The 22,289-nt window shown below is 44.8% G+C and overlaps 1 protein-coding gene across 5 annotated transcripts in view; it reads left to right on the plus strand.

Moving 5' to 3' along the window:
* Positions 1 to 22,289, plus strand: part of LOC141050879 (ligand of Numb protein X 2-like) — a 127,999-nt gene that overhangs the window by 20,119 nt on the left and 85,591 nt on the right. Inside the window, exon 2 of one of the 5 annotated variants that reach the window (XM_073547543.1) lies at positions 14,719 to 14,805. The exons of the other annotated variants lie outside the window; for them this stretch is intronic. The gene's annotated coding sequence lies outside the window, so the exon portion shown is untranslated. The remainder of the gene's footprint in view (positions 1 to 14,718; positions 14,806 to 22,289) is intronic. 5 annotated transcript variants of the gene reach the window in all.

Below are 22,289 nucleotides of genomic sequence, written 5' to 3' on the forward strand. Positions count from 1 at the left end.
TGCATTCCTATGGGATTCTGCAATGCTGTGCTAATGCTGCGGTTTTCACCGCGGCGGAATCGCTTCGCGGTAAAAAACGCAGCATGCTCATTAATTTAGTGGAATCGTGGCGATCCCGCACACATAGGAATGCATTGTTCTGTTTACTTTCCGCATGTGGCTGTGGACACCATGCGAAAAGTAAGCAGAACATTTGCGGATGGTACCCACGGTCCGGAGGAGAGGAGACTGTCCTCCGGGCTTTGGGTACCATATCCCTGTAAAAAATAGAATTTAAAATAAAAAATATTGTTATTCTCACCTTCCGACGTCCCGCGCAGCCTTCCCGCCTCTCTCCACGCTCCCGGTCCCAGTAATCCTTTGTGAGTGATGACGTCCGTTCTCGCGGGATCGCGAAGTCTCGCGGTCATTCGCGCGCCGTCATCGCGAATGACCGTGAGACATTGCGAAATCTGGCGAAAACGGATGTCATCGCGGTAATTCTCGCAAAGGATTACTGGGACGGGGAGCGTGGAGAGAGGCGGGAAGGCTGCGTGGGATGCCGGAAGGTAAGAATAGCAATATATATATATTTTTTTTTTTTATTATTATTTTTTACATCCTATCTTTTACTATTGAAGCCGCATAGGCAGCCTCAATAGTAAAAAGTTGGTCACACTCGTCAAACACTATGTTTGACGAGTGTGACCAACCTGTCAATCAGTTCTCCAAGCGATGCTACAGATCGCTTGGAAAGCGCTAGCAATTCTGCAAGCTAATAACGCTTGCAAAATACTAGTTTTTCCGCGGGAATTTAAAATGCGATTTTTCCCACGGAATGGAATTCGGAATTTTCGCGGTAATTTCCGCGAGAGTTCCGCTACGTGTGAACTTTATAAGACGCACCTGATTATAAGACGCACCTCCAAATTTGGTGAAGAAAGAGAAACATTTTTTTTTTAATGTTAAACTGAGGTGTGTCTTATAATGCCAGTGTCCATCTTTCAAATCATATATATGTCCCTCAACCTGATATCTATATAACCCCCATCCTGGCACATTGCCCCCTTGTGCTGGCACATAACCCCCCCCATCCCATCCTGGATATGGCCCCCCCCAGTCTCTATATGCCCCCCTGCTGGCACTCACATGGCCCCCCTCTCTATATATGCCACCCTGCTGGCACTCACATGGCCCCCCTCTCTCTATATGCCCCCCTGCTGGCACGCACATGGCCCCCCCTCTCGATATGCCCCAGTGCTGGCATGCACACAGCCCCCCCGTCCCTATATTCCCCCCCCCCTGCTGGCAAGCACACGGGGCCCCCCGTCCCTATAATCCCCCCTGCTGGCATGCACACGGGCCCCCCGTCCCTATATTCCCCCCTCCTGGCATACACACGGGCCCCCCCCACGTCCCTATATTCCCCCCCGCTGGCAAGCACATGATAAAATAACAAACACTTAATTCACCCTTCCGATGATGGCTCCTGCTTCGAGCATCACAGTGGCTCTTCATGTGTCTGTGCTGACATCCTCCTCCTGCGAGAGCATGTGGCAGCAGCTGCTCATTCAGGCAGTTCATTGTAGCTTCAGGACCTTCCATCACGTGACCAATAGGACTTGCGGTCACGTGACTCGCAGTGCACACCAGCTGGCATCTGGAGGGCTCCCCTGACTCGGGGGCGCCATATCAGCTGGGTGTGCCGCTATTAGCGACACGCCACTGGCTGGGGGGCCCTTGGAGCAGCTGCCATCCCTGTATGCCAGCAAGTGTCAGTGCCTGGGCCCACCAGAGAATCCTCCGGTTCTCTGGTGGACCAGTCCGACCCTGCCTAAGGCCCAATGTAAATGGCAGCTTTGGGTTGTGTGCTGGTTCCTGTAACATTTTTGGGACTACTGCAGGGCAGCTGCAATAATTTCTTATGCTTTCTAAGTGCAGGCCACAATTACAGTGTTTATGCAGTGTCCAGACCCATATCTGTTAAATTAATGTATGTAATTACACCTCCCTGAGACACGCCTAGAGCAGCTACAAGTCTACAAATGTTTTGTGCTCTTGTGAATACAGTGAGCGAAATGACATCAGATAGGAAGGATTTCTTTGTAAAGCCTGTATTTTTAGAGGTGAGCTGTGTGACACCCTTATATGCAGAAACGCACAATTTTTCACACCACTTCTTAATAATTTTTAACAGCCTCATATTTTTATGTTGTAAACAAAAGAAACTGATCCGTTGTAAAACTGATGCAAATGGATCCATGTTTAAAGCCGGTGTATCAAGTTTTGTTTAACATATTCTTTGCGTTTGTGTGTGTTTTTTTTTTTTTTTTTTTTCTTCTGTTAGTAATATGACAAGGTGAGTGTCAACAGATCATGTAACTTGTTTTGGGGAAAACTAAAAGGAAAACAAAAAAACAGACGCAAACGTATGACAAAACGTGTGTATCTAGCTTTGATAGACTGTATTGTCAGAAAAGCTGATCTGTTAATCATCCGTTTTTTTCTTAAAAGATATAAAAAGTTCATCAGACTGGTTTTTGTTTTGTGAAGTTCACAAATAAAAAGTGATGTGAAACGAGCTTTATCTTTGGGAAAGAAAATAATTGGAACAGGTTCCTTTTAAGAAGTATAAGGTTAAGTTCCAACAATGAGTTTTTGTTTGGATTTTGACACTGCGTATTTTTGTTGAGCAAAAAAAATGCAGTCTTAGGCTAAGTTCACAAGTTGTGTTTTTTGCTGTGTGTTTTTATGCAAATTTTAAGCTAGGTTTTAGGGTGTGTGCACACGCTGTGGATTGTCCTGCGGATTTTTCCGCGCGGATTTGTCCAAAACCGCAGGTAAATCCGAAGGTCAAAAGACCTGCGGTTTATCTGCAGTTTTTCTGCGGTTTAGCCTGCGGTTTTCCCCTGCAGTTTGACTCCTGCCATGGAGCAGGTGCCAAACCGCAGCGGAATCCGCACAAAGAATTGACATGCTGCGGTTTTGAAACCGCAGCAAATCCGCACAGAAAAATCCACACTGTCTGCACTGCGGTTTTCAATTTTCATTGATTTTAATGGTCCTGTATCCGCAGGACCAAAACCGCTGCGGATCCGCAGCAGAATCTGCAGCGTTTGCACACACCCTTAGAGTACCAGCAAAAGCTATCAGATTTCAGAAATCTTATGTGGTTTTTTTTCCGGATTGGTTTGGAATACTGCTGCGTTTTTGCAAATTGCAGCATGTAACTTAGCATATTTTTCAGCATTTTTTTCACCCATAGAAAGCAAGGAGTACATACAAAAATGCATCAAAACGTGATAACTGCATCTTTTGGTGCAAAAACTTTAAGAAAATTTCCTCCAGGGCTGTGGAGTTGGTAAATCAAACCAAGAACTCTGACTTCTCAATTTCCCTGACTTCCGACACCACGACTCGGACTCCCCAGCACTGATCACTACTGAGCATGTACATAAAGTGCAGCACAGATTCATCGCAACTAAAAGCCCAGCTCAGGAACAGAACAAACATTTATAGGACATTTCATAACTTTCCAAAATTATTCTGAAAACATTTGCAGCACATCCTGCATTATACTACTTTACTCAATTTATTATATATTTTAGGAGTTTGAGTCGGTCCATTTAATGCCGACTGACTCCTTTTTGCCCTGGTTGTATCATGATATTTTGGGGGGCACTAAAGTTTATCAGCATGCACCAGAGACAACAAAAACGCATCAGAACCTGCTTTTTGTAAGCAGCTTCTTTACTGACAATAGAGCAGATTTTGCCTGCAGAAAAAAACGCAACGTGTGAACATAGCCTTACAGCTCCAGAAAAGTGGATAGGATTTGTAGAAATCTCATGCCCACTGTGCTTTTTTTTCACTCTGACAATTTGTCTTTGGGTGCACTGAATACTGCAGGTAAAAACACACTTTTTAGTGCGTCTCTGCTGCGGATTAAAACGCATGTAATCTAACTATCAATAAAGTTTTGTGAAAGCCAAATGCCAGAAAGTGTCAAAAACAAACCCACTATATTTATACCATGACATACCAAAACAAGGCAAAAACCTCAGCGTCAAAAGCATGCTAAAAATTCATGTAAAAAATACAATGCAAGTAACTTAATTGCTTAATAGGTGCAGAAAATCTGCAACATAAAAAATTAGTATAGTAGGTCCTCTTGCCTGACATGCCCATGTAAATAAATAATTGCATCCCCCATAAAATAACAGAGCATTATAACTCTGCATTGTACTATTCCTCTGTTATTCCCCCTGGAAATTTTACTAAATTGCCAACTTGATGCTACTTCAGTATGTTGAAGGTGTGCCATACACAATCTGATACTATCCAATTGGTGCAATTGGTATCAGACTGTGTATACACACACCCCTTTGACAAGGAAAATGGTATCGCCCAGTTGTCAATTTATTCATGAGTTTACAAGAAGGCTTAACAAAGGAAAAGCCCAACAGAGTTCTAAGAAAATATGCTCCAGAATTATTTCATTTGGAAATACTGTTTTCTATAACAGATTTGTCATTGACGTGTCTTCTTTTCCCTGGAAATCGCTCGGCATCTATTTCCATGAATTTCAATATTCTTTTATTTCTTTCATCCTCACGTCGACAGGCTTTTAGAGCTGGCACATAACAATTATTGGATTATGTGCGCTGCTTCCTGCTCTGTGATAAGTTTCTCAGCATTTGTAAAGAACCTAGTATGGATTCACATTTGAGAAGTTTTTACTCCATTTATCCTCTGTATCCCTTTGTAACCATTTGTCAGGGCGTATTGCACTGGACAATTTTTCATTTATCTTCCATCCAATAATGTGTTTTTGGTGTGTCCTCCAAACCTTTCACTACCAGAGGAAACACACTGTTCCAACTTGTCGCTATTGTGCAGGTATGCATGGATTTATATCACATAGATCGTAAATCAGTCATCTTATCCCAGTGATTGTCTAAAACTAACCTTTTTTTTTCTTCATCTTCCAAGAGGCACTGACTTGAGATACAGTGTAATGTTATAATGTTTCTTAGCATTTTAAATTATTAAGCTTGCTACATTTAATGTGAAATCACATTATGTAAAATACTCACTTAACCCCTGAACCCTCATGCATTGTTCACCCTCTGCTTTTAATTGGTATGTCTGTACTGTTTTTTTCCCCTGACTTTAATTCCATGTATCATACTTCAAATTGACTGTATGCATATTGATATACCCATGATCCTCACATCTTCCATCCTTCCATCTTATCCCACCTCTTTCTTCAACTTTGATGCTAGTTAAATGTCCCATTAAAGCCCCCGTCACACACAGCGATCTCGCTAGCGAGATCGCTGCTGAGTCACAAGTTTTGTGACGCAACAGCGATCTCACCAGTGAGATCGCTGTGTGTGACACTTACCAGCGACCGACCCCCCTGCGGGCTATCGCTTATCGTCCTGGAATGGCCAGGACATTTTTTTGATCGCTGGTCTCCCGCTGGCCAGCACGCATCGCTGCGTGTGGCAGGCGGGAGATCAGCGAGCTGGCGCTGGTAACTAAGGTACACATCGGGTTTCTAAGCGGCGCGCAGCGCTTAGAAACCCAATGTGTACCTTAGTTACCAGTGCGCTGGTGCAGGGAGCTGGTAACCAAGGTAAACATCGTGTTTCTAAGTGCGCGCGCCGCCGCTTAGAAACCCGATGTGTACCTTGGTTACCAGCGCGCTGGTAACTAAGGTACACAGTGGGTAACTAAGCGACGTGCGTCGCTTGTTACCCGCGTGTCACTGGTGCTGATCGCTGGTGAAGCTGCCTGTTTGGCAGCTCACCAGCGATCATGTAGCGACACACCAGCGATCCTGACAAGGTCATATCGTTGTCGGGATTGCTGGTACGTCGCTATGTGTGACGGGGCCCTTACTGCAATCTGTTAATTGCCCCCTGCTGTGAACCGTCCTCCAACCCCCTTCTCCTCCTCCCTCCCTCACTCACCTGGCTTCATTTCATGGACATTTGAATGGTATAAGTTGAACAGAGCAAGTCAGATATGACCTTGGTCAGATGTGACAACATTTGAAGTGACATATTTAAAGTGATACATGAGAAATATGCCAGAAATCAGTCAGACGGTAAGACTAACCACTGCTTTCTTACTCTACTTGATCTTTTATTTTTACCCTGCTCTTTAACCATGCTCACATTTGCCATCACTGTTTTTGCTCCACTAATCTTCACTCTCCTTCGCTATCCCCAAACCCTTGCACCCTCGAACCAAATAACTATCTCCCCCTCTCTCTTACCCCCTCGCTTCATCGGCAGACCTGTTCCTTAGCCTCAGACCTCTCCTACTAAAGTACAATACAAGACGATCACTCTCCTTCACCCACCTGCTTTCTCTTTCTCTGCTTCTTCTCACAGCTGGTGACATATCCCCCAATCCTGCCCCCCCCCCCCTCATACATCCCACTAATCCTCACCCTTATCTTTCTCACACTAAGACAAACTACCACAATTCCTCACATTTAAAACCTGTGCCACTGACCCCCTCCCTCCCGCACACTCTTTCTGGAGCACTTTGGAATGCTGGCTCCATCTGCAACAAGCTCCACGTGATCCATGACCTCTTTACCTCCCGCAACCTTTCCTTCCTGGCCCTTACTGAGACCTGGCTGACACCCCCTGACACGGCCTCCCCGAGTTATGGCGGCCTCCACTTTACCCACACTCCTCGCCCTGGCAGCAGACAAGATGGAGGAGTGGATTTCCTCCTTTCTAAAAACTGCTCCTTCAACCCTATCCAACCCCCACCCTCCCTTATCTTCCCTTCTTTCAAGGTTCACTCTGTCCGTATCTACTCTCCCTCTAATCTCCAAATGGCTGTAATATACCGACCACCGGGCTCAGCCACTGCCTTCATCGACCAATTCTCCACCTGGCTCCTCCACTTTCTCTCTGCTGATATCCCCACCATCATCATGGGGGACTTCAACATCCCCATTGACACCCACCAGCCAGCAGCCTCCAAACTCCTGTCACTTACTTCATCCTTTGGACTTACTCAGTGGTCCTCCACAGCCACCCACACAGATGGACATACATTAGACCTCATCTTCACCCGCCTTTGTTCCCTATCTAATCTCACAACCTCTCCCTTCCCCCTATCTGACCACCATCTACTCACCTTCTCATCCTTGTCCTTCTCACCTGCCCCCCATGTCCAGCCACTAGCACATCCTTGCAGAAATCTCGCACACCTAGACATCCACAGACTCTGACTCTCTTCTACCTCTGTCCTCCATATCTTCACTCCACAACACGGACAGTGCCATCGCTTTCTACAACGCCACCTTCACATCAGCCATAGACTCAGTCGCTCCTCTCATGCATTGCAAAGTGCGACAAACCAATAGGCAACCCTGGCACAATAACCTCACCAAAAAACTTCGACAAGCATCCACGGTCGCGGAGCGGCGTAGAAAGAAAACACGCCTGCCAAACGACTTCACTGCTTTTAAACAAGCTACACTTGCCTTTAAATCAGCCCTCACCTCTGCTAAACAGACCTATTTCACAAACCTCGTATCTTCATTATCCCACAACCCAAAACAACTGTTCAGCACATTCAACTCTTTCCTCCGTCCACCTCCCCTCATCTCTGCTGAGGACTTTGCCATCTACTTGAAAAACAAGATTGACCAAACAAGGCAAACCTTTATAGTTCCACCACCCCAACCGCTCTACATACCAGACCTCTGCCCTTCCCTAATAACCTCCCTCTCCAACATCACTGAAGGAGAGCTTACTCATCTTCTTTCCAAATCACGCCTCACCACCTGTGCACTTGACCCCATCCCTTCCCACCTGCTCCCCAACCTCACTAACATGATCATTCCAGTCCTAACCCATCTCTTCAACCTATCCCTAACTTCTGGTACCTTCCCTTCTGCCTTCAAACATGCCACCATAACACCCATCCTCAAAAAGTCAAACCTTGACCCAACTGCTATGCCCAGCTGTCGCCCCATATCACTGCTCCCGTTTGCTTCCAAACTCCTTGAACAGCATGTCCATGCTCAACTTTTCTCCCACCTCTCATCTAATTCCCTCCTTGACATCCTGCAATCTGACTTCTGCCCCCACCACTCCACTGAAACTGCCCTGACCAAAATTACTAATAACTTACTCACAGCCAAAGTTAACAGACAGTTCTCCATCCTCCTCCTTCTTGACCTGTCCTCTGCCTTTGACACAGTTGACCACTGCATACTGCTACAGATTCTTTCTTCCCTTGGCATCAAAGACATTGCCCTGTTCTGGATTTCCTCATACCTTTCTGACCGCACATTCAGCATTTCCCACTCCAACACTACCTCCTCATCCCGCCCCCTCTCTGTTGGAGTCCCCCAAAGGCTCTGTCCTGGGGCCCCTACTTTTTTCCATCTATACACTTGGCCTAGGACACCTCATAAATTCCCATGGCTTCCAGTACCACCTGTATGCAGATGACACTCATCTACCTCTCTGGCCCAGAAGTCATCTCTCTGCTGTCCAGAATCCCGGAGTGTCTATCAGCCATATCCTCATTTTTCACCTCTCGCTTTCTAAAACTCAACATAGGCAAAACTGAACTCATTATCTTTCCTCCATCTCACGTATCTTCCCTACCCGATTTATCTATTATGGTAAACGGCATCACGCTCTCTCCCGCACCTGAAATCCGCTGCCTCGGAGTAACTCTCGACTGCCATGTCCTTCAAACCACACGTCCAAACTCTTTCCACCTCCTGTCGCCTCCAACTCAAAAATATTTCCAGAATCCGTCCCTCCCTCAGTCCTCAATCTACTAAAACTCTTGTACATGCCCTCATCATCTCCCGCCTTGACTACTGCAACACTCTCCTCTGTGGCCTCCCTGCCAACTCTCTTGCACCCCTCCAGTCTGTCCTCAATTCTGCTGGCCGACTAATCCACCTCTCTCCTCGCTACTCCCCTGTCTCCCCCCTCTGCAAATCCCTCCATTGGCTCCCAATTCCCCAACGAATCCAGTTCAAACTACTAACACTGACCTACAAAGCCATCCACAACCTTTCCCCTCCCTATATCTCTGAACTAAACTCCCAATATCTTCCTTCACGTAATCTTCGATCCTCCCAAGACTTCCTACTCTCCTCCACACTTGGTCGTTCCTCAAACAACCGCCTCCAACATTTCTCCTGAATATCCCCTATCCTCTGGAATGCCATGCCTCAACACGTCCGATTATCCACCACCCTCGGATCCTTCAAACGGAACCTGAAAACCCATCTTTTCAGGAACGCTTACAGCCTGCAATGACCATTCTGCTGCCTCACCACCGCCTGAGCTGCCGCCTCATCACCACCAGAGCTGCTGCACCCCCGACCTTCTGTTTCTTCCCCACTATGCCGTAGAATGTAAGTCCGCAAGGACAGGGTCCCCTCCCCTCTGTACCAGTCTGTCATTGTAAATTTGTTTATTGTTAACGATATCTATAACTTTGTATGTAACCACCTTCTCATGTACAGCAGCATGGAATTAATGGCGCTATATAAATAAATACTGTATATACTTGAATATAGGTCGAGATTTTCAGCCCATTTTTTTGGGCTGAAAGTCCCCCTCTCGGCTTATATTCGAGTCATATACACCAGGGGTCGGAGGGGGGGCGGGGGTGTCAGGTCATACTTACCCGTCCTGGCACGATCTCTGCAACCCCCAGCTTCTCCGCGATCTCCCTTCCTTCCTTCAGCGGTCACATGGTACAGCTCATTACACTCATGAATATGCGCATATTCATGAGTGTATTGAGCGGTACAACGTGACCGCTGAAGGCAGGAAGGGAGATTGCAGAGAAGCAGGGGGCTGCAGAGACCGTGCCAGGACGGGTAAGTATATCGATACTCACCTGTCCGGGGTCCATCGCTGCTTGCTGCTGTCTGACACGTCATCTGTCAGTGACGTTCAGACAGCAGAGGGCGCTCTGACATGGTTAGTGCGTGCCGCACAACCTGCAGTCTGAGCGTCACTGACAGGTGACGTGCCAGACAGCAGCAAGCAGCGATGGACCGGGGACAGGTGAATATCTCAGGTGCCAGCAGTGACACCGGCACCTGGCCCCAGCGACGGAGAGGTGAGTGTCATTTTTTTTTTTTTTTTAAATGCAGCAGCAGCGGCAGCACATGGGGGCATAATCTATGGAGCATCTTATGGGGGCAGCATATAGGGGCATAATCTATGAGGCATCTTATGGGGGCAGCATATAGGGGTATAATCTATGGAGCATCTTATAGGGGAAGCATATAGGGGCATAATCTATGGAGCATCTTATGGGGGCAGCATATAGGGGTATAATCTATGGAGCATTTTATGGGGGCAGCATATGGGGCATAATCTATGGAGCATCTTATGGAGGCAGCATATGGGGGCATAATCTATTGAGCATCTTATGGGGGCAGCATATGGGGCCTATTCTATCGAGCATCTTATGGGGGCAGCATATAGAGGTATAATCTATGGAGCATCTTATAGGGGCAGCATATAGGGGCATAATCTATGGTGCATCTTATGGGGGCATAATCTATGGAGCATCTTATGGGGGGCAGCATATGGGGGCATAATCTATGGAGCATCTTATGGGGGCATAATCTATGGAGCATCTTATGGGGCAGCATATGGGGGCATAATCTATGGAGCATCTTATGGGGCAGCATATGGGACCTATTCTATGGAGCATCTTATGGGGGCAGCATATGGGGGAATAATCTATGGAGCATCTTATGGGGGCAGCATATAGGGGCATAATCTATGGAACATCTTATGGGAGCAGCTTATGGGGGCACCATATGGGGCCTATTCTATGGAACATTTTATGGGGCAGCATATGGGGCATAATCTATGGGGCCATAAATTTTATGGAGCAGCATATGGGGCATATTATTCTATGGAGCATCTTATGGGGCTATCATGAACTGTATGGAGCATGTGGGACTCCTGATTCAATATGGATATTCGAAAAACATTTAACCTACTGATGTCTCAATTATTTTTACTTTTATTGGTATCTATTTTTATTTTTTAAAATCACCAGTAGCTGCTGCATTTTCCACCCTAGGCTTATAATCGAGTCAATAAGTTTTCCCAGTTTGTTGTGGCTTTAAATCTATGGCAACCCCTCATGTATTTACATTAAGGTCTGTCACGGTTTTACTGTAATGTAATAATCCTAACACTATCTGAATCATGTAAAAAAAAGCAAAAAAAACTATTCATTTGCGTATACACAGTGGCATGTAAGTTTGTGCACCCCTTATCAAAATTAGTTATTGTGAACAGTTAAACAAGTTGAAGATGACACATTTCCTTTGTATTTTAGGAGATATATATATATATTTTCATCTTTTACATTTTAAAAATTTCTAAAAGGAAAATGTTCCAGTGCAAAAGTTTGGGCTCCCTTGGAGATTTGAGTAAGGTTTCAGACCTTAATTAGATTGTTTAGGTTATGGCGTGTTCACTGTCATCGCTAGAAAAGGCCAGGTGTTGCAGATTTCCCAGCTTTATAAAAACCTAGCCTCCTCTAAGCTTGTGCCAAAAAAAACAGCAGCTATGGGTTCTTCTAAGCAGCTGACTAGCACTCTGAAAAAGGTGGAGGCCCACAAAGCTAGAGAAGGCTAATGGGAAGACAGCAAAAGCGTTTTCAAGTTGCCCTTTCCTCAGTTCAAAATGTAATTGAGAAATGGCAGTTAAGAACAGTGGAGGTCAAGTTAAGGTCTGGAAGACAAAGCAAACTTTCAGTGAGAGCTACTAGTAGGATTGATAGAGTGGCAAACCATAACCCCTGCTTGACTGCAAAAGATTTTCTGGAAGATTTGTCAAACTCTGGAGTTGTGGTACCTTGTTTTACTGTTCAGAGACACCGGCACAAATATGGCCTTCATGGAAGAGTCATCAGAAGAAAACATCTCCTGCATCCTCACCATAAAATTCAGCATCAGAAATATGCAAAAGAACATTTAAACAAGCCTGATGCATTTTGGAAACAAGTCCTCATGACCGATGAGGTTAAAGAAGAACTGTTTGGCCACAATGATCAAAGGTATATATGGAGAAAAAAGGGCCCAGAATTTCAGTAAAAGAAGATCTTCACCTACCATTAAGTGTGGAGGTAGATTCATCATGCTTTGAGGTTGCGATGCAGTCAATGGCAAGGGGAACATTTCACGGGTAGAGGAAAGAATGGATTCAATGAAATTTCAACAAATTTTTGATGCAAAGCTGAAGTTGAAAAGAGGATGGCTTCTGTAAATGGATAATGATCCTAAACACACCTCAAAATAGACTACCTCAAAAGGGCGCAAGCTGAAGGTTTAACAATGGCCCTCATAATCCCCTGATCTGAATATCATTGAAAATCTGTGGCTAGACCTCAAAATAGCAGTGCATGCAAGACGACTGAGGAATCTCACAGCACTGGAAGAATTTTCCAAGGAACTCTTAGCTGGCTGCAAAAAGTGTTTACAAGCTGTGATACTGTACTTTCAAAAGGGGTAGTACTAGGTAGTAAGTAGTAAACATGCATGGCCCATTTTCCTTTTTATAATTTTATAATTTTTAAAATTTAAACGACAAAAATATATAAAAAATATTTGCCTAAAATACAAAGGAAATGTGTCATCTTTAACTTTAGACCTTTTAGAAATGATTTCATCTTCAACTTGCTTAACTGTTCACAATAACAGTAATTTTGACCAGGTGTGCATAAACTTTTACATGCCACTGTACTTATCACATTACTGTTTGAAATGGAATGTTCAGTTTCTGTTCAGTAAGACTGAATTCACACATCTGGATTTTATGGTCTGCAGTGCCCCTACCAACTAAAGGTCTTTTTACTGGCCATAACAGCTGTATGCAGGACTGTAGAACATGGTCTTGTGAATTAGGCCTAAGGCTGGATACAAATGGGACAGATTTGTGGCAGATTTTACTGCAAGTTGAGTGCAGATATTACCTCCCTGGAAGTGGTGAATTGTACAATAAAAACAATGTATCCGAGAATGAGCAGGCTATGGATTGAACAGGCGGCAGGTTTTTTATCATTTTGCACAGAACAAGTCAGCAACATGTGGATGAGATTTGTAAGAGCCCTCTTTTAACATGCTATTGTACCTTTTAAGGATTTTATGTTACTGACAAATATAAAAGGCCTCCATCAGCATGCCCAAAATTGGTAAGAGCCCAGATGAAACCCCTAAACTAACACAGACCCTCTAAATAAAAATGGGGTCCAGGCCAATCAAATAAATACAGACTAGACTACTTAAAACATGTAGTCCCTATACTTGACTGTAAAAAATGTTAGACCTCTATTTACAGCTCTTGGCTTAGACAAGCCGATGCTCACCTCTCCCTACTCTGCTGTCCTCTTCTGGCACTGGTTTTCTTGTGATTGTTAGGGTATGTGCACACGGTGCGGATTCTGCTGCGGATCCGCAGCGTTTAGGTGCGTTGTACAGTACCATTGTTTTCAATGGTAAACTGGAAAACGCAGTGCACATGCTGCGGATTTTTCCGCGGTTTACAATCCGCAGCATGTCAATTTAGTGCAGAAACGCTGCAGTTTCACACCTCATCCATTATGAGGTGTAAAACCGCAGGATTTTTACTACAAAATCCGCAGAGCCAAAAAACTTCGTCTGCACATAGCCTTAGGTTTTCAGATCATGATGTGTCTTTCCATAAAATGTAAGATAATTGTAAATACTGGTTTAATTTTAATTCTGAAATGAGCAATTATTGTATAGAATTTTTTTTACAGTCCAGGAAGTGATAAACTCATGAAATATAAACATTATGAAACAAATATTGACTAGTGTTTACAAGAAGTTGTACTAAAGGAGAGACGGCCTTTCCCATAAGAGTGTATAATCTCCAAATATGTTTATTCAATCAAGCATGCACACAAGATCAGTCTTAAGGTACTGTCACACTTAGCGATGCACCAGCGATCCCGACCAGCGATATGATGCGGTCAGGATCGCTGGTGCATCGCTAAGTGGTCGCTAGTGAGCTGCCACACAGGCAGATCTCACCAGCGACATAGCAGCGGTCGAGGGTCGTTACCTGTCAGACGAGGCGAGGAAGACGTCCTCCCGCCTGCGTCCACGCGTCGCTCGGCGGCGCCACAGGAAGCCCAGCAGGAAGTGGCCGACGAGAAACGGTCCAGGACGTTCTCGCGCGATCAGCGATAATAAGCGGGGGGAGCCGGTCGGAGGTAAGTATCAGACATAGTGATATCGCTAGCAATATCGCTGATACGTCACAAAAACCAGTGACGTTATAGCGATATTGCTAGCGATTTCGCTTAGTGTGACAGGCCCTTAAGTCTATCAACTGCAGTTTTAGGCCCTGTTCACATGTCTGAGTTTCATGTATGTGTACTTTAAAAAACAAAAATTAATAGTCTATAGCACATTTTACATGTTCATTCGTTTCTGCGAATCAGTGGTCTATGAAATAACAGGACGTGGATATGTAAAAAAAAAAAAAAAAAAATCAGTATTTCTCTACTGGATTAATGCTTCATTTTCCATTGCTCCTGGTTTCAAAACCAGAGGGAGTGTCCCTTAAAGAGTACCCGTATATTTTAATTTTTATGTCATACAACGATAATACACGTGAAAATAAGCAACTTTGTAATTTATCTTATCAGAGAAATCTGCTTCTTCTCTGCTAGTGTAAGGAGAAGGACTGGACCACGGGTACCTGTACTGTGCCGGTTCCAGAACTGTTGGGGCTGTCTCCTCTGTTGTCCGGGGGAAAGGTAATTAAACGGGACAAACTGACACATCCAGGAGTAGGGGGTGTGGCTAAGCGGCTGCAGCCACATCGCGCGCGGAAGTACTTAGTTTCGGCGGTAACAGACAGCGCGCGGCAGGGAGAAGTGAGTGCTCTGGCCCTTGAGCCCGGTGACAGGTCAGACCTGTACCCGCAGATCCTCACGGCGACTAGCAGTATCCGCAAGGAGCGACGTGCAGGACGCCGTTGGTCACCCTGAAGCGAGGTGCCAAATGCTCCCGGCTTCTGAGCACCGCGTACGCATCACCTCAGAGAGACTCGGTGTGGGAACATAAGGTGTGCCCTGATTCCCCCGTATAAGACCACCGGTCTACGTTAAACCCGGAGAGTGTCGAGACCTATACCCTCTTGGCTTCATCAGTAGATGGGCTAAAGGCTCAGCGGGAGGTACCGGTAGCCAACCGCTGCCGCCAGAAGACGGATCCTTGTTATCCATAGGACTTCATCGGATCACCTTTTACCTCATTTTAATTGCTTTAGCTCCCTGCGTGGAGTATTCCCCTGTTAGTTAAATCCTTTAACCCTTGCTCTGCCTCTGCTGCCTCACTGCATCTCACAAGCTGCTCATACTAGAATTGATCAGTTATTATCAAAATTCTAAATTCCGAGATAAAATCTGTATTTAGTGAGACTGAGAGAGGAAATGGCAGCTGGTGCTGATAAGACTCTATGTAGACGGGAGGAGCTATAGACACATCTCCTCCCTCCTGTAGACATAAGGTACTGTCACACTTAGCGATGTACCAGCGATCCCGACCAGCGATATGACGCTGTCAGGATTGCTGGTGCATCGCTAAGTGGTCGCTAGTGAGCTGCCACACAGGCAGATCTAACCAGCGACATCGCTGGGGAAGGGGGTCGCTACTTACCTGTCAGACTAGGCGATCCTGTGTCCTCCCGCCCGGCTCCACGCGTCTCTCGTCGTCACAGCAGGAAGCTGACGACGAGAAACAGTCCAGGACGTTCTCGCGCGATCAGCGATAACCAGCGGGGGAGCGGGTCGTAGGTAAGTATCATACACAGTGATATCGCTAGCAATATCGCTATAACGTCACAAGTTATAGCGATATTGCTAGCAATATCGCTTAGTGTGACAGGCCCTATAGCATCTCATCAGCACAAGCTGCCATCTCCTATCTCAGTAATGGGAAAGTCTTCACTAAGTACAGATTTTATCCCGGAATTGTGAATTTTGATAATGACTGATCAATTCTAGCAGAGAAAGCAGATTTTTAAAGTATATAAAGAATTTTTATTTTCATGTGTACTATTGATTTATGTAATAAAAAGAACAGTCAGTTACTTATTAAGTGTTGCAGTCAGCCATTTTTGATCAGCTGCAGCATTCACATTTTGTCTACAGCTAGCAATAAGTGAGACAAAGGTAATTCCAGAACAAAGATTTTGCAGAAAATGTGGTTGAGCCTGTATAGGTAAAGTTTAAAGAGAACCTGTCAGCAGCATGTTACTAAGAAAAGTACAGGCAGGGCCATATTGGCGCTGTCATACTGATTAAAATGATACTTCAGGTGAAGAAATCAGATTTGCAGATTTTCTGTCATCTCTGTTTGAATTTTCCTTGTATTCATTTCTTCATGTATCGGGGCGGGTCTGTGGGTAGAGTCTTCAGCGTTGTTCCATCCCCTCCACTGTGTCTGGGTTCTCTCCTTCTTTCTTTAAAATTTTGCACGGGTGGTGCTTGCGCAGGTTGACCTCTTGGAAGTCTTCTGGAAAATGGCGGCTGAGCATGCGTAGGTTGTTCAATGCAACCGGCGCCATTTTACTGAAGCCAAACTAATAGTCCTAGCCACTGGCGGAACTTACGCAATTGATAAGGATTTGACAGTTAGGCTGTGTTCACACGTAGCGGGGTTTTTTTTGTGTTTTTGTGGTGTTTTTTTACACGTGAAATCGCCACAAAAGTGCAAAAAAAGCATCCCATGCAATCCTTTGGGATTCCGCAATGCTGTGCTAATGCTGCGTATGTTTCCGCTGCGGAATCGCATAGCCAAAAAATCCGCAGCATGCTCATTCTTTTTGCGGAATCGCGGGGATTCCACACCCATAGGATTGCATTGAAACGCTCATTTTTCGCTTGTGGCCATGCCCACCATGCGTGATTCATGTGTGGATGGTACCCAGGGTCTGGAGGAGGGGGGAGACTCTCCTCCAGGCCCTGGGTACCATAATCCTGTAAAAATAGAATTAAAATAAAAAGTATTGTTATTCTCACCTTCCGACGGCCACTGGAGTTCTTCCCGCCTCTCACCATGCTCCCGGCATCTTCCGGTCCCAGTAATGCTTTGCGCGAATGACCACGATGATGTCGCGCTCTCACGAGCGTGACATCATCGCAGGTCCTTCACGCAAAGTATTACTGGGATCGGAAGATGCCGGGAGCGCAGCAGAGCAGATCAGGGGCCGTCGGAAGGTGAGAATAACAATATTTATTTATTTTTATTTTTAACATCCTATCTTTTACTATTGATGCTGCATAGTCAGCATCAATAGTAAAAAGTTGGTCACACTTGTCAAGCACTATGCTTGAGGAGTGTGACAAACCTGTCAATCTGTTTTCTAAGCGATGCTACAAATTGCTTGGGAAACGCTAGCATTCTGCAAGCTTATTACGCTTGCAAAATGCTAGTTTTTCGTGGGAATTCCGCATGCGAATTTCCCGCAATTTTCCCGCGGCAGGGAGTTGCGGAATTGCCGCAGAAATTTCCGCGGCCATTCCACACGTGTGCACATAGCCTCATTATCAGGGCAGATGTCCCCATAGATTTCTGCTGGCGCTTTCCTACTCCATTCCCATTGAAAACCTAATAAAGGCGTCTGTAGCTGAGCGTAGGAGCAATTGTCCTAATTTTATCCAGAAAACTGACGTTTTTTTTCTAATTTACACCTGATTTTCATCTGTCAATTTTTTATGTCTGTGTGCAATGAGTTTTCCTACAACTACAAACGAAAATGTACATGATCAAATACAGGTTCCTAGGTTTATAATACAAATGTATCTGTAAGGCTATGTGCACACGTAGCAGAAAATTTCTGCTTAAAAACCTGACTCCCTTCCCAGAAACCGCAGGTTTTTTTCTGCGCATTTTTTGCGCGTTTTTTGCGCAAAAAACGCACTGTTTTTATGCGTTTTTTTCCGTGCGGTTCCTGACATATAGAAATAGCCTGAAATACGGAAAAATCTGCGAAATTAATAAGCATGCTGCGTTTTTCATGGTAAAAAAACGCATCAGTATGCACAAAACAGCCTTAAAGTCAGATGCCGCTCGAATGGTCTGCTTGGGATAGGTTTTTTTTTTTTTTTTTTACATACCCCTAGACTTGAATTGAGATGTAATCACTGGAATCGGGGAGTCTACCCCTTCGTCACGCTGCTCTACGATTAAAGGAAATCTGTTATGGTTTTGCTATGTAATCTGAAGACAGCAGGAGGTAGAGGCTGACACACAGTTGAGTGATGTCATTTCTTACCCTTTGTAGTGGTGTTTTACTTATAGTGAAGGTTTTATCACTTATTAGCATTGCTGGACTTCATTAGCCAAGCACGCCACCTCCCCATGTGATAAGCAGATCAGTTTATAGCCATTGCATATACAGAACCTAGTGTGGGCGGGGTTAGTTTTCTCAGCTCTGCTGCATTGCCAAATCTAAAAGCTCTGATTGTGTTAGAACGGATGCACTGAGTATTCTAAGTGATACATCGTTGGAATCAGGGTTTGTTTTCCTACATTATGCTGCTCTCGGATGAGGTAGCAAAAACCTGCAGATCGTTTTCATTTAAATAGCTAAAAACCTGGAAACAGCTTCCCTTTAAAACTTCTTAGCCATTCTTGTCTTACTGCCTTTGGCTATGCTGACATCATTGGAAAAGGCATGTTGCTTATCAATAGAGAATGTCTTGAGATTGAATAGTGTGTGACGTAATCCAACAATAGACAAACAGTAGCGGCACTCATCAATAAAATACTTTTACTGGGTTTGTTCCCTTTCAGAAAATCTTGGTCCCCAAACGCAATTTGTTATAAAAAAAAAACCCAAAACCAACAAACTGTGCTTTGCACACTGTACACTATTTGGCTGCAGCGCTGACATCACATTGACAGTGCGGCAGATAATCACTGAGCTCAGCAGCTCTGATCTGGTCAGCGCATTCAGTATACACAGGCAGTGTCTCCAAGCTCAGTGAGATTAGCTGCTGCGCGTCTGTGATGTCACTACTTCAGAAAATCTCAGATACTGGGTTCAGTGGCAGAGACTCAACGGTTGACCTGGTGAGGGCCAGTTAAGCTCTGTCGCAGGTCTTGGTCTGGCACTTCCCATCTTCATGCGATGCTACCCTCCTCCTTGCTTCTTGTGGATGACGTGTCACTGCATCATCCACACAGGCTCCCCAGAATCGCGCTCCTGCGCAGGCGTACTTCTCTGCCCTATTGAGTGCAGAGCAAAGTACTGCAGTGCGCAGGTGCCGGTGCTCTTGAACCTTTTCCGGAAACTGCACACTGCAGTACTTTGCTCTGCACTCAACAGGGCAGAGAAGTACGCCTGTGCAGGAGTGTGATATGAAGCAAGCAGGAGGACATCATCGCATGAAGATGGGAAGCGCCGGACCAAGACCTGCGACACCCCTCGCCCCGCAGGTGAGTATATTAAAACTTATTTTTCAGTTCTTCCAGATTGGGTTGGGGGCTTATATACAGCATTATAGAATGCTGTGCATAAGCCCTGAAAGATGATGGCCGTATCTTATATCAGCCAAAACTGCTGACAGGTGCACTTTAAGGAATTTGGATTTCCTGAAAAGAGACGGTCCCTTTTTCTTTTCTTTGGCTTAAAAACACTAGTCATACTTTGATACCTGCTGTCTGAACACTGTTTTTAACTCGTGCCTCTTATTTTAGCTAACATTTCAAAATACACTGTGTATTTGAAAAATAACACTATTTCTGGCATTTTTTTACGAGTTTTCCCCTCTAGAGGCAGTATTTCCAAATTTCAGTTGTCTCTGAGTTAGTGGGTGAATACTTGCTGCTATGATGTCTCCTATACGCAGTACACTGAATCAGAGGGATTCCGGCCCTTTCTCTGCCTAGAAAATGTTCAGAAGCAGTGATGGCATTGACCATATACAGGAACATGGAGGCTATATAGCAGTACTGAGCTGTATGGTTGTGAATTCACAATCGATTTTTCAGTTTGTGTAATAATCCTTTTTAAGATTGAAGAGAAGGATAGAGGGGAAGGACTGACAGCCAGCAGGTCCAGTCAGGTGTGAGGGGGGGAAGGTCAGTAGCAGTCATATAGGGCTATATGATATTTTTGGAGGTATCCCTATGCCATCTGAGCACTTTAAGTGGTACAGGGTAGAAATATTGATTAATTGGATAGATTGCTACCAAAACACTTCAGTATAGAGCTTTCGACAGACAGCTTGCGTTCTGGGTGTGTCCTCTTGACGGCTTGTGTTTTGCTGAGAAAATCTAAATCTTTCAAAAGACCACAGCACCTTCATAGTAAGGGACGATAATTTGATTAGGGAGTCATAAGTTGAGATTAGTCCTATGTCCATACCCTGGGGCCCGATGAGCAGAAGCACTTGAGATAGGGCCTGATTGGGTCTGGGCCCCCGCTCTTTACTTCTGTTCACCGGGCCCCATACAGCAGTAAGGGCTGTAATGCCCTGATGTCGGCCTTGTCCATATCCCATGGTGAGATGCCAATTTAAGGTTGAAATTGGTTTTGATAAAGTTAACTTCATGTGCAGAGAGAGATGTTCATGGCTGTAGACTCAGTCATTGATCAAGAGTGAGGTCAACAAAGTGCGCATGAGATAACATAGGCTGTTAGATGAAGCATGGATGTAGATGTCATCTATGTAGATCGCCACCTTGTGGGAGACAGGCAATCCTAGGACCTTAAATTCAGGGTTTTAGCTGTGACACTCGGAGGTTCTATGGCCAAGGCATAAATGAGTGGGGGTAAAGGGCGGCTCCAGCACAAACCTCTGCAGAACACCAGCGACAATGACATTTATGACTTAGTCGAGCACAGAGTATTTTTTTGATCTCAAGAAAGTTCTTCTCTGTGTATATGGAGTATTGAATCTGTTACGATGTAGGCAGAAGATTGCTTCTAAATGTTACTTGCACTTGAGTAAATACTTCTGAGGGCGTTTAAGTCTCTGGTGAGCTACCACCTATTTCCTAGAGGAGAGAGGTACAGGTCACTACGTACACGTAGCAGCAATGTGAATAGGCGGCTTTGTGCTGTGCACACTGAGGACTTTATCCTCTATCCTGGGTTACATTACTCCTCAGATGGTCGGCTTAACACAGCCCAAAGTTAATTTCCTGCGGTTGGAATTCTTGGTGGAGCGTTGTTGGTGTCAACGTTTGTAATACAAGGAAGCCTTTATAAGTAAAATAGTCAAGCAAGGGCTTCACCTTTCCCTTAATCTTATTTTTTTGCTTTCTACTTTTCTGCAAAAGTTGTGTATTTTGTACTGTCTTACTAATTTTTTCTTATGTTTGTTTTCTACTTTGTTACTTGATATTCTCCTTCGAGAAAGTGTATATAATATGACTGTTTCTTGTGCTTGCTCTTCAGACTACTAGTTTTTCCTGCTTCATTGTAATGGATGACTTTACATCATAGGAGTACATTGTACCATATATGGTTGAATTTCATTGGAGAGGATATACCATTAGTGCAGTCTATGTAGCCACGTAGGGTTTGTAACCAGCAGCAAGCAACTTCTGTCAAAGACACATGAAGGGATGTGTTATGATGACCTCTTGGACTGCAAAGGGCCAATACACTGCTCTTGCACAGGGGCCCTCTTCTGTCTGTCTGCCGCTGGCACAAGTACGCCAATGATATACAAAATAGTGTATGTTGGGTTCAAAATTTGGAGCAGACATGTAAGCTTCATAGCTCGTATAACACACTTCATAAACCCATCATGATAATTTATCTGTACTGATGTCTCCATGCAAAAATTACACACTAGCTTGTTTTTGGTGAACCAGCGCAGATTTGTTGTGCACCATCTCATCACCTGAAATTTAACAAATATGAACCTAGCACTCAACTTAAAGGTATTTGTAAGGCGGTTTATTGTAGTACACGAAAAAAGACGTTTCGGTCAATGTGACCTTCAGTTACTACAAGGGTAAATATAATTACAAAACAAAACGTCATATAAGGGTGAGTGCACACGCTGCGGATTCTGCTGCTGGTTTTTTCCGCGGAAACGCAGGTAAAACCGCAGGTAAAGTGACCTGCGGTTTTGCTGCGGTTTGGCCTGCGGTTTTGCCCTGCGGTTTCACACCTCTACTATGTTAAAGGTGTGAAACCGCAGCAGAATCCGCAGAAACAATTGACATGCTGCGGGAAAAAAAACGCAGCTTTTCCGCAGGTAAAAAACCGCAGCGT

This window comes from Dendrobates tinctorius, unplaced genomic scaffold, assembly GCF_039654945.1.
Source record: "Dendrobates tinctorius isolate UK_male_01 unplaced genomic scaffold, ASM3965494v1 ptg000154l, whole genome shotgun sequence".
In the NCBI taxonomy this organism is placed as follows: domain Eukaryota; kingdom Metazoa; phylum Chordata; class Amphibia; order Anura; family Dendrobatidae; genus Dendrobates; species Dendrobates tinctorius.